Source organism: Toxorhynchites rutilus, chromosome 2 (genome assembly GCF_029784135.1).
Source record: "Toxorhynchites rutilus septentrionalis strain SRP chromosome 2, ASM2978413v1, whole genome shotgun sequence".
NCBI lineage: Eukaryota > Metazoa > Arthropoda > Insecta > Diptera > Culicidae > Toxorhynchites > Toxorhynchites rutilus.
In genome coordinates, this window is record NC_073745.1 from 68,092,840 (window position 1) to 68,105,736 (window position 12,897).

A 12,897-nucleotide genomic window follows, 5' to 3' on the forward strand; every position below is an offset into this window, starting at 1 on the left:
GCTCTCATGGAATATAAAGGCTGATTTAGACGATGCCAGTCAGCGCTCTAGTTGAGGTATCCAGTGAACAAAGAACAGACACTCTGTCCAAGTTACTTGTACCAGTATCGAACAAGTAATTGGCCTCTAACTTGAACAGAGTGTCTATTCTCTATTCACTGGATACTTCAACTAGAGCGCTGACTGGCATCGTCTAAATCAGCCTTAAGGATAGAAAAAAGCAAATATACACGCAGCTGAGAAATAGAACAAATGTCCTTGTTCGACGTGTCAAATCGGTGCACATCATTCGAAATATTCTGGTTGCTGGCTCAATAACGAACCTGTGGAAAATGGTGAGAGGTCTTGGTATTGGGAAGGTGCAAGATCAACGAGATTGTTTTTTCGATCCAAACATGATAAATCATCATTTTGCCGGTCAATTCACTATCGACAATGCTGACAGTTACGAAACTCGAAGACCACAACCTGTCGGTAGATTCTCTTTCCAACAAATTGCATGCGCACGAAGTGTTAAATGCGTTTTGTGAAGTCAAGTCAAATGCTGTTGGAACTGACAAGATTCTAACTAAATTTCTCAAAATAATTCTTCCACTCATCATCGATCACATTGTGCACCTCTACAACATGATCATTAATAGCGAATTCGTTTTTGTTCAGTTTCAACCTCAGTGCCGCACTAACTGCTGTCAAAACGTTTTTTTTATTCAGTCAGTTTCGCACTCAGTGTCGCACTGGTTCGCCCCGAAAGCTGTTAGTTTCGCACTGAGATGTTTCACGGGTTGGCACTCGGGTTCACCAATACAACTATACCGAACTGTCATGTTCCGAGTATATTTTGGAAAATCTAATAATAAAAACTATGAAGATGAAAAACCTGCTGCTTTTGCTTTTGTATTATTGGAATCGTAATCCAATTCAGATTCTGATTTTGAAAGTATATTCGAGCAGACGGCATTAAGCTACGTGTGCTTTCATTGGGAGGCGAAAATAATGATGGATATTCAGGTGGAATAAACCTGCTTTCAAAATCAAAATTATGAATGAAAATTTACTTTAACGTATCGAATATTTATTTCATGTGATGAAATAAGAGGTTTTTTTTTTGATATCACAGAAACATATTGAACGAAAACTGTGGCTAATGATGATTTTATATTATAATAGTAATTATTTGTGGAAAAACCAGGAAATGCATCGACAAATGGTTAAGTAAGTGTCAGAACTACATGTTTTAAGTAAGAAAACATTCATTCAAACATTTATATTTTTACACTGCACTTGGCCCTGCTGATCTGATAGAGAATAATTTACCTCCCAAACATTAATATCGCCATTAGACGTCGACACTGTACATTTATCGTCGCGAATATAAACAAATCAGACTATATAACGCACACCAACAAAACACCGCATTCGTGAAACTGAAGACGTTTTTTTTATTACAGAGTCAGTTTGGCACTGACTCAGTTTTAAAAACGAATTCGCTATAAGACATCGACATTCCCGGAGGCTTGGAAGTGGGCCAAAATAATTCCTCTGAAAAAGAAGAAACACCTTAACTCTGTCGAAAACCTCCGCCCTATCAGCTTGTTGAGTGTTTTGTCTATAGTTTTGGAGAAGGTACTGAAGCAACAAATCAGTACCTATTTAACATCGATGAATCTACTAAACGATGACCAAGCGGATTTCCGGCGTGGTCATGGTGTAAAAACTGCATTGCTTCGTGTTTATGACGATATTGCTGGACTGATTGACAGAAAGGATAAGGTGGCTTTGCTGCTGATTGATTTCAGCAAAGCTTTCGATACAATATCTCATTGTCGACTCTTGCATAAGCTACATGAACGCTTCTATTTCTCATCATCCGCTGTTTGCCTCATGAAGTCGTATCTGACCGGGAGAACTCAAATTGTATATTGTAACCATATATCTTCCCCTGCAGTTTCCGTTACCTCTGGGGTTCCGCAAGGATCAGTACTTGGACCTTTGTTGTTCTCTACATACATTGATGACCTACCCGGAATATTGAGATACTGTCGAGTCCAAATGCTCGCAGATAATGCGCAACTGTACTTTTCTAATCTTGACGTTTCAACTGCAGTGGCGCGGTTAAACGATGATCTTAAAAGAGTAGTAAATTGGACTTCAAGGAATTCGTTACGCATAAATCATTCAAAAACCAAAGCGATTTCATTCGGTACTAACCAGTGTATGGATTCAGTTCATCCATCTCTTGTCGTCGAAGGGAATCAGCCTACGTACTTTTCGTGCAACCACGTCAGATCTTCCTCAGCATACGAAACTCCTGCTTTTGAAGTCGCTAATATTGCCACACTTTATTCTTGGTGATGTCATCCACCTTAGCATGAATATGGCTATGATGTCAAAATTGGAAGTTGCCCTCAAGGATAGTTGCCGTTACGTATACAATTTGAATCGTTTCACGTCTATCCGGAACCTTCAGAGGAATCTATTCGGATGTCTTTTCCGTCGTTTCTATGAAATGAGGACATGTCTACAACTGTGGAGAATTATTCACCGTAATGAACCCTTCAATCTTGTCCGGAAGCTGAGGCTGCTCCAAGGACGTCGCTCGCTCAACTTCGCGGTCCCATCACATCGTTCTGCTTTATATGGTGAGTCATTCTTTGTGAGAGGAGTGGTTTATTGGAACGCACAACCCATGGAAATTAAACGAATACAGTTGGAAACATTGTACAAAAAGGCTGCACTAGATTACTTCAACAGAGATTAAGTTAATAAACCTTTAAAAATAATAATGTTTGCTAGAACTTATGTAAATGCTTTGTAAAAATCGTTATTGACACAAAAAAGACTTTGTCTTACGTCATGTGAAACAATTAAATAAATAAAAAAAATAAGAAGCTGGACCTACCCTTCTTAGTAGAGGATGATGTGCTGGGTTTGGACATATCCTTTCTAGGTAAGAAGCCAGACCCGCACTTAGATACGGCCCTGGAACGCCTCGCCTTTTGCGCATATGCCGCGGTTGGTGTAGGTTTCCCAGCTACCGATCTCGTGGTAGCTCCCTTCTTGGCTGAAGGTTCCTTGGAAGGAGTGGATTTGCGAGAATTTGAGAATAGACCAGAATCTGGCCTCTTGCTCAATTCCTCCTTTGGGGGTGCCATTACCCTCAGATAATTTGCTGGTAAGTTCGTTCACCATCTTTTCCAGCTCTGAGATTCTTTCCTTAGATCCTCGACGCGAGCCTTACCGGGGGAAGGACGCGTTGGGTCGTTACTGGTGTTAACTCTATCAGGAGTAGCACTTGGCGCGGGGACGACAAACCCAAAGGCCCTAACGACAGTCGCGTACGACGATGCCGTCGTGTTGGCCATTTCGAGTTTCCTTGCTCCCGCAAAGGAAACTTTAGCGTTCAATTTAGGGGCTGTCCACATACCAGGTGGAAATTTCAAACATCATTTCAGAAGTCTTCAGAAAAACTATGTTCGATAGACACTTGTTTCTCGAAGATTTTCTACAGGCGAATGATTCTATTGCCAAATAAGTTTCCTTAGATGTTATTTCATGCGTCATTTGATTATAGTTTATTGATTTAGCTGTGATTTTACAATTACAAAAAAAAAAGTTTTTGCTAGATTATGCAGTTCTACTGCCGTACCGTTTTAATCATTAGACAAGCAGATATGCATTTGTCGTTGGTTTTCTCGAATGTTCTCGAAAAGCGATTTTGAAGTAGTAATAATTTGGGCATAATACCAGTTATCATAGTGGACTTATTACATAAATGATTAAATAGATTTCCATACGCATTAGAACAAATGTGATGGAAAAAACGAATTTTTGTTTTAGCAACTTTAACTCACCATTTCATACAGTGGCCATTACCGAGCTTTTCCTGTAGTTTTTTCAAACTCTTAGATATATTGGTAGGAAGAGGTGCAATCAATCAAAGAATAGAAAACAACCGCAACTACTAATAAAGCCTATTCGCATTTTTTTTCTTTTCAAAAAAAGGATTCAGGGTTATGATCCGAATAAAACGATTTTAATGTTGCAGGCTCCGGAAAGGAAGCAGTTTGCGTTGCATCGTAAGAAAGATGCGCTGCCTCAGTCAAGAATTGTCTAGTGTAATTGTGCCTCACGAGCACTCCGAGAGAAATCTGGATATTCAATGCAGGATGGTCGCTAGGAATTTGTTATTAAAACAAAATTTCAATTTCAAAAAAACCAAAACATAGGACATCTTTTTTTTCTTAAATTGGTTTTATTCTTTTTTTTAACATTATAAAAACACAAAAAAAGACTAATTTAAGATTTAATATAGTCGCAATGCAATTATTTCTTTTTTTTAAAATTAAAATATATGGAAGAATGTCCACGTGGACAACAGGGGAGGGATATACTCAATGTCCACGCATGTCCACGGAGGGGGAGGGGGGAGTCTACAATCGTGCTTTTTATGTCCACGTGGTATGTGGACAGCCCCTAAGTCTCACGAGTCGCTAGGGGAACAACGGCCAACTGTGTCAGTGCCCCGCCGTAACAAAGTTAGGGCAGCATTACCGTGGGGATGTCCTGGTACCCCACCGGTATTGTTCACGAGTTCGCCATTGTATCGCCCCCTCCGCCATCCATCGCTTGGCACGGTTAGTGCACATCGTGGATTAGGAGCTCGGATAGTCCATTAGCGTTACCCAGGCTGCATTGCGAGGAAGTGAACTACGCTACAGCCCGTCTGGAGTGGTAAAGCTTGTAAACTGCGCTTTTGACAGGATGTCGATAACAGTGGTGCCAATGATAGCAATTCTTTTAATAGTATAACATATTGAAATTATGAACAGTATTATAAATAGTTGCGTTTATCGACCACAGATCGAATTGTGGTCCATACTTATATTAATAAAAATAATAAAATTGAATTCGTGCACTAACTATTTTCAAGGGTAAATCATGCCTCATATATGTATGTAAATATACAAAAACATGAGTCAACGTTTCGATCAGAATTATTGCGCTTCATCAACATCTACAGTCATCTGTTTATCTGTGAAACATTTCGGGAAATCCGACGCGAATCGTATAATTACCTCCACGGTGAATATAACTCTGTCCCTTCATACTTCATCTCCCCTCAAATTAATCACCGACTCGCAGCGCTCCAACCGGTGGCTCAGCTAGTGCAGCACTAAGTGAAGAAACTCGAACAGACCGCTCTTTTATTTGCCTGTCCCAACAACTGTGTTTACAACTTTGTGGTTTTTATCAACGGTTCGGTGCGTGTTATCAGTGCTCTCGGGAGGACGAATGACCGTAGACCGGTGGAAACAAACGGTTGACAGCCAGATTTTATTGCTAGAACCGGTCTATCACAATCCCTGGATCCGGTGGTAGTGTGCAAACGTGTCAAGCGAAATCGATCTCACTCTGTTGATGATGTGTGATTTGGCTTCGTCTTAATCAATCGAACACATAGTGTGACAAAGTGAAAAAAGTCATTGCATCGCCGGTAAATGGAAGTATTGTCCTAACATAACATCACACGCCTTAGGGACCTCGCCTACCTGAATCAATCCCGCTAATCTTGATAGAAGGAGAAAAAAAACTTGGGCGCGTTGCATCATATTTTCGTACGCAGAAATTTGCTCAGTGTGGGCAAATGCGATGATAAGCGCGCGACCCAGTCGGTGTGTTTTGTTTGGTGCATCAACCTAGTCAAATAAAGGTAAGTCATGTTTACCCCCGCTGGGCCGAGTTTTATTACATTGAGTCACTATTTCACTCTAAGCGGATGCGTTAATCTTGATTTATTCCCCGAAACAATGTGGTAATATAATCGTTTTCCAGTTTGAAATGTCACTCAAGTGCTATGTGTACATTGGAAACAGGGACAGCATGAGAGGCAACACGCGTGCATCCTTGTTTTAGGTTTCATTAGAAGAATTTTTCTTCCGAAAGTTTTGAATGTATTATAACCCAAATTCCCTTGTACTGTATGTTAACACAAGGGTTTTCTTGGGAATAGTAGCTATTGATTTCGTTTTGAATCATGTATTATTTTGATTTTATTTAACCAACAATTTGTGATCCCTTTTCAATAATTGAACAGAAGGCTCACTCAACCCTAATAAAGCAACAATATTTGCAGAATATTGATCAGCGTTTTAAAGTATTTCATAGTCATGACAATATCTCACTCTATGAGATTCAAAGAGGCATGTAACGAAAACGCATATTACACCAAATCATAAAATAGCATTCCCCCACATAAGGCGTCGTGCACAACTGACGTAACGCGAGTTTGGGGGGGGGGATTTCGAGGTTGCGTTGCTTACTGTGTATTAGAGATAGGGAATTGCGTTACGTAGGGGGGGGGGGTCTAAAGTACCGGTCGTTACAAAAGTGCTGCTCTTCTCTCCACATGAGCATATCGCCTGCCAAACCAGATATTTCTTTGCGAATTCGACAATTTAAGATTTTTAAATATCTCTGTCACCTTGCCCCTTCCCGTCGCCGTGTTGAAATCTTGTCCCGGAAGCTGGTTAAAGTCGGTTTTGACGTACAGTCTCCCGCAAAATTGAGTGTACAAATGACGATACTTTTCATTTATTTGGTATAAAATATTCGAATACATCGATTCTTTTGATGCATATTTATTACTGACACACTTGTACGTGCAATAAAATTCCGAGAGAAGCTTTCTGTTAATTGTTTATTCCTAAGAATTGAAAATAATCTCTATCGTAAGCATCGCAAAATTGAGTGTACACCTTAAATTTCTCCGAACAAGTAAGTAAGTTTTTCTTACTTTTGCTTTTGTAAGTAAGTTTCTTTGCGAATTAGCGTACTTTTTTCATCAGTGATTGGTGTCAACACTTAACCATTGCTTGGGCAGTGTTGGTTTTTGTTTTTTTTATTGATGTTTGAATTTTTTGACGTAGGATTACGTCTTTCGGGAACATATTGGGGTACAAATTGAAAATCGAAAATCGAGCACATCGTGAAAATTGTCCAATTTCAAACGCTTATTGCTCAGTCATTTAATGATGGATTGATGAAATTTTTGCGTCAATCGATTTCGGCACTCCATAACTAACTAACTATCGAAAAATCTCAACTCCTATCCTAACGGAAATACCCACTTCTGATTAGTCGAAATTGACGACTTATGCGGCGGTTCCCTAACAGAGACATCAAAAACAAACTGCCTGGGGGAAATCGATATTGCAAATACATGAAAGTAGGGGGAGCTTTTGTTCCTACCGAAATGTGTTCCCTAACAGAGACATCAAAACCAAGCTGCCTGGGGGAAATCAGTATTGCAAATATATGGAAGTCGGGGGCATTTTTATATTGCAAGTAAAGTGAGTGATACGATTAATTTTAGCAAATAAAATTTAAATTTGGAACTTTAATATTGATTGCTTCGTGAAATTACATATCAACGACCGATCATGTATGGTAGCAGTTGTGTTAAAAATGATTTGATATATGAAAAGATTTATTTCAATTTTCATAAATAAAAACCAAGGTGTGTTTCCGCTCGAGAATGGGTCGTTTGGTTTAAGCTATATGTTTTGTTGTGTTTCTTTTCACTCAAGGAAAGTTTTTACGGCGAGAAAACCTGGAAAAGTGAAGAAATATTACAAAAAGTGATTTCCCATATGCTCTACATATAGTATTAGGTACTGTTAGTGCAATTAAAATTCGCATTGGGTTGAATAAACACTCAGAAAGTAAAAATTATAAAAGAAAATTACCTTTCCCATTTCAAATATGTTTTCTCTATATTAAAGTAACATGTTTTTACTGATGAGAAAAATTGATAATTGTGTTCGGTATTGGTAATTATCTTATATTACATTGGTGAGTATTTTTCCTTTATTTCATCCATACACAACATAGAAGGCATCTCGTCTAGGATCATAGAGGGTGGTTTTCATAATAACTCGTTCCACTTCGGTATCTTTTATCTGATACGCACCATCCAACGACTGTTTACCATCTTTCTGTCATCATCACTCGGTAAACACTGGTGGAGCGAACAAACAATATCCAACAACCAAACAGAACGGCCCTTTTCAGGGCCACCAAAACATTATCAAAGAGTTTAACTATGTAATTCTTCAAACATATCCAAAATCAACAGATAGCCTAACGGAATCCTACGTCAACTATGCGGTCGTGTCTCGGACACAACCCTCCTGTGACTTTTATCAAAATGTCAAGTTAGAGGAAAGAAATAGATATTGTTACACGTACAATGATAATAAGTATGAATTGTCGTGGAAAGACATTGCAGGAAATAGCAGCTGCTGTCGGAAGAACCAAGTGTACACTAAAGAAAATCATAAACAAGTAGAAATACGAAGGAACCATGGAAAATCTCCCGGTAGAGAAAGTAAACGGACCGGAAACGGAATTGTTCGAACATTGTGAAAGAATCCTAGAACAAATATTCCAGAATTGACTACCGAAGTAGCCGGCAACATTAGAAGACCTGTCTGCGCAGACACTGTCCGGAGAGCAGCATACAGGAACAATCTGAGAGATCGTGTTGGCCGTGGAAAGTATTACATCTCAAAGGTGAATATGCAAAAAAACAGCTACAGTTTGCTAAGGCATATGTAAACAGACCTAAGGAGTTCTGGAATAAGCTCTTTTACACGAATGAGTCGAAAACCAATATCTTTGAATCGAACGGAAGACAGATAGCATGGAGGAAACCAGGATCGGTGCATTTGGTTATAACAGTAAAACACGGCGGCGGTAGTCAGATGGTGCATACCATCCATGCATTGGCGGCTTCTGGAACTGGAACCATGGTGTTTATCGATTCGGCGATGGACAAGATGACTTAATCGATCTTCCTGAAACGTAACCTGCAGTCTCCTGTTCAGAAATTCGGTCTCACTCGTGATTGCTACTTTCAACAGAATACTGACCCGAAGCAAACTGACTTCGTGGTGCTGGAAATCCAGGGAACGAAGTGGAACTCAAAACGACGATTCTTGGAGGTACTTCCATCTACAGTGACCAAAAATCTCGCCTTGGTACATGCAGAAAGTGCTCGACGCCAAAGGGTGGCCGTTGCGTACATCGCAATATAGATGGAGCGAACCAACCAACAGCCAGCCGATCCATCTCCCCAACACAGACATCACATCCGATCAACGACGAGGTAAATCTCTCCAACACAAATTGGTATAAATAGAAGAGCGCAATCGAGAACAATTTCGGAAACAACGCTCTAATAAAGAGCAGCCCAACACTGCGAAGAGAACTCGCTCTCAAGCAGAACTAAGTGATGAGCAGTCTGAAGAAGCACAACATAAATTTGCGGCGCTTCCAGTGGAAGATGGCGGAATTATAACCAAAAAAGAAAAGATGCCACCGTTTTATACAAAAGGTTTTCCGGACAAATTCCGCGAGGAAATTAAATTGCTCATCTCTAAGGACCTTCAACTTAAATACAGCCTATGTACTGATGGTTATAAAATAATGGTTCCGGGATTAAACCATTACAGGGCAGTTCAGGAGTATCTGAAAAGAAAAGGGGTGGAATATTTCACTCATGGCATAGTGGCAAACAAACCATTCAAGGTTGTTCTTCGTGGACTGCCGGATTGGGAAATCAAAGAAGTGCAAGATGGTTTGACCGAACATAACCTGAAAGTGATTGCAGTACATAAAATAAATAGACGGAATAAAAACATCACATATCGCGATCAGCTGTATCTTATCCATCTCGAACGAGGATCCATCAACATGGCTGGGCTGAAAGAAATCAGATACATAGAACATATGGTCCATCGCGATGTTACTCAGTGTACGAACTGTCTGAACTTCGGGCATGTTGCCAAGAACTGCTTCATTAAAAGTAGATGCAACTTATGCAGCGCATGTATGAAGGAGGATGCCACCACGAAATGCATACACTGTGGCGAAGGACACTAATCTACTAGCCGTGTTAGCCCTAAGCGGGCAGAGTTCATAGAGAAACGGAAAAAGATATCGATGTATAATAACTCTATTCGGAGAGTTCACACATCCAACATACGGTTCCACAGCAAACTAATACACGGAGACCCATTCCTGTTCTTGAGCCTCTTCCGCTCTCCGCCGCGGAGAAAAACAAAAAGATCACTCTATCAAACCGAATTCCAAATACGCCGGATCTGTCGACATCGCGCGCCCATCCTCCTGGAATAATGAGCTTTGCTCAGATAGTAGCTGGCGCTACTCAATCAACAGCAGCAGATTCAGAGGATCTGTATACCGGTGAGCAAATGAGCGCCCTTTTTCTCGAATATTCGTGTCAGTTTCGTGTCTGTAAAACCAAACAGGACCAAATCACCACAATGATGAATTTCCTGTACCAGTATGGCCAACCATGCCAATCAGTTTCAGCGAACTCGCCTTCTAGAAAAGAAGTTGGCGGCGAAACAGCTTTCCAGAGTGGTCTAAGCCAGAATCTTGGGTCTCAAAAACAAATTTTTTTCTCAAAAATTGAACCAGCTCCACTCCTATTCCCGTCCCTTCTGGAAATTGTCAAAAATACTAAAAACCAAACCAAACCTATCCCACCTTTAATTCCCTATTCTCCTGGTCCTGATATTTTATTAACTCCTGCTGAGAAAGCTGATGCGTTGGGCCATCACTTTCGTAATTCACACAGTCTTGGGCAAGCCATGCTCAGTCCCCGGGAGGCTGATGTTGCGGAAGCTGTGGCTGAGGGTGATCGGACCCAACCAACTTTGGATGATGAGCAGAGAATAACCGCTGAAGATGTCGAGGCTAAAATTAAAGCCTCGAAAAATATGAAGGCCCTCGACTTTGATAATATATTCAACCTGGAGCTGAAGCACCTAAGCTCCAGGTTATACGGACATTTAGCATCAATCTTCAATCGATGCTTACAACTTGGCTACTTCCCCTCGAGGTGGAAGTTAGCGAAAGTTGTACCCATTCTAAAGCCGGGGAAAGAAGCATCCTTAGCCGGAAACTATCGCCCAATCAGCTTATTGTCTGCTCTCTCCAAAATTTTTGAGAAACTGATCAGCTCCAGGCTCAGGTTTTCGCCATAGGTAATAATGTTCTCCCTGATGAGCAGTTTGGATTCAGGAGAGGTCGATCAACAATCCATCAGCTCGTCAGTGGTGCGGACTCAATCCACTTCATTTTCAAGCAAATTCATGCATTTTTTCAAGCGATTTCTTGCAATAAATTCTCAGACCACCAGAGATTCCAGATTTACATATATGTTTGTAAATTTACAGACATATCTGTGAAATACTTTTGACATGGGGCTTTGTGTTTGATTTTTATATAGGGGGGTCACTCTACGTAACACTCTAATATAACGATTCACTAAGAGTTTTCAAACGCATAATACTCAAAATCGTTATTGTAACATATGTTGTGTTATATACCATTAAACAGGAAATTTATCCAGCATTTTATTGCTTGAAACAAACAAATATAGTAAAAAAAATAAACAATTTGACTATTAAAATGGTTATGTTTTTTCGATTGCACTAACCACTCGCTTTCCTCCCCGACGGCTACATTCGGGCGTTAGCTCACAATGTGAGTTGGGCGTATCACGAGCTATTCACCATTTTCGAACAAACAGGCATTTATAAGTTGGCAGAATCAATGAAAGTCCAAAGAAGTCTTGGAAGATAGTTTTACTCTATTTTGAGGACAAAGTTCAATCAATTCGGGCTCAATTAACATCTTTATCGTGTAGGTCTTGCTACTAACAATTTATGTAATTGTGGTCAAGGATTCCATAATATCGAGCATGTTGTTTGGTTACGTAAAAAATACAATAAATGAATTTAACTGGCTGCTGATACAGAAATTCGAAAGGGTACACTCACGCATATCAGATTATGACAGCTTGAGTAGTCGCGATCGTAATATTATGTTCTCTATATATGTCGTCCTTAGAAGCTCGAATGCACTTGCCCATTCTCCTTTCCCTTTTCTATACTTAAGCAGAACTCAGCATCCAATGGGATCAGTTCACTACAGCAGCTACACGAACTTCCCAAGAGAGCACCCAATAGGATACTCAATATACATCACCTGGCCATAATGTTATTACAACCCCCTACAAATAATGGTAACGTGACAACGAAGGAGTAAATGCTATTATTATCCTTAACACATTTTTGTAGTCATAGATTTACTTGGATTAGGCTTATATTTATGAAGATCTTAACTATTTAGACTTGTGTTTAAAAATGATGAATGATGATGTGCACACTTTTGAATAGAATGTGGTTTCGGATTCTACCACGTTATCTCATCTAATCCGTAAAGGATACAAGTTCAGTTTCAGGGCTTCCATTTGGTGTATCCAAATAAAAAAAATACAAATTTTGAACAATAAAAAAATATCAATTCAAATGCAATTACTACACACAATCATAGGCCTATGTCAAGATCCCGTCCGTGCCCCTAGGCTCAGACCCATCAATGTTTTATTTTTGTTGCAAACTTTTTGGATATAACAATATTTCACAGGTTTCTGAAAAATGAGAGGCTCTACCCAGCAAACATTAAATCGTATAATTTTGTACGTGCCAAGTCTTACAAGAAATCCGAATAAATCATAATCGCATATAATATCAATCAAAGTATGCATCGTGTATATTTGAAATCGCATAAAATGTAAAAACTCGATTTTATATACCATTATCAAATTAAGTCACAATTCGGTATAATAAACATCAATTTTATGATATATGTTGTCGTAAAATATATTTAATCCGCATCATATGCGTATATTACGCTGATGCAGTTTGTGTGTCGTATAAGCGTATAATTTAAATCGATTCAGATGTAGTAAATCGTGTTGCATGCTGAAGAAAATCATGAAACAGTAAATCATATTAGATCCTA

The 12,897-nt window shown here is 39.6% G+C and overlaps 1 protein-coding gene across 4 annotated transcripts in view; it reads left to right on the plus strand.

The window, feature by feature from the left end:
- Positions 1-12,897, plus strand: part of LOC129771379 (uncharacterized) — a 93,570-nt gene that overhangs the window by 1,982 nt on the left and 78,691 nt on the right. Inside the window, exon 1 of one of the 4 annotated variants that reach the window (XM_055774965.1) lies at positions 4,482-5,710. The exons of the other annotated variants lie outside the window; for them this stretch is intronic. The gene's annotated coding sequence lies outside the window, so the exon portion shown is untranslated. Of the gene's footprint in view, positions 1-4,481; positions 5,711-12,897 lie in introns of those variants that run through there. 4 annotated transcript variants of the gene reach the window in all.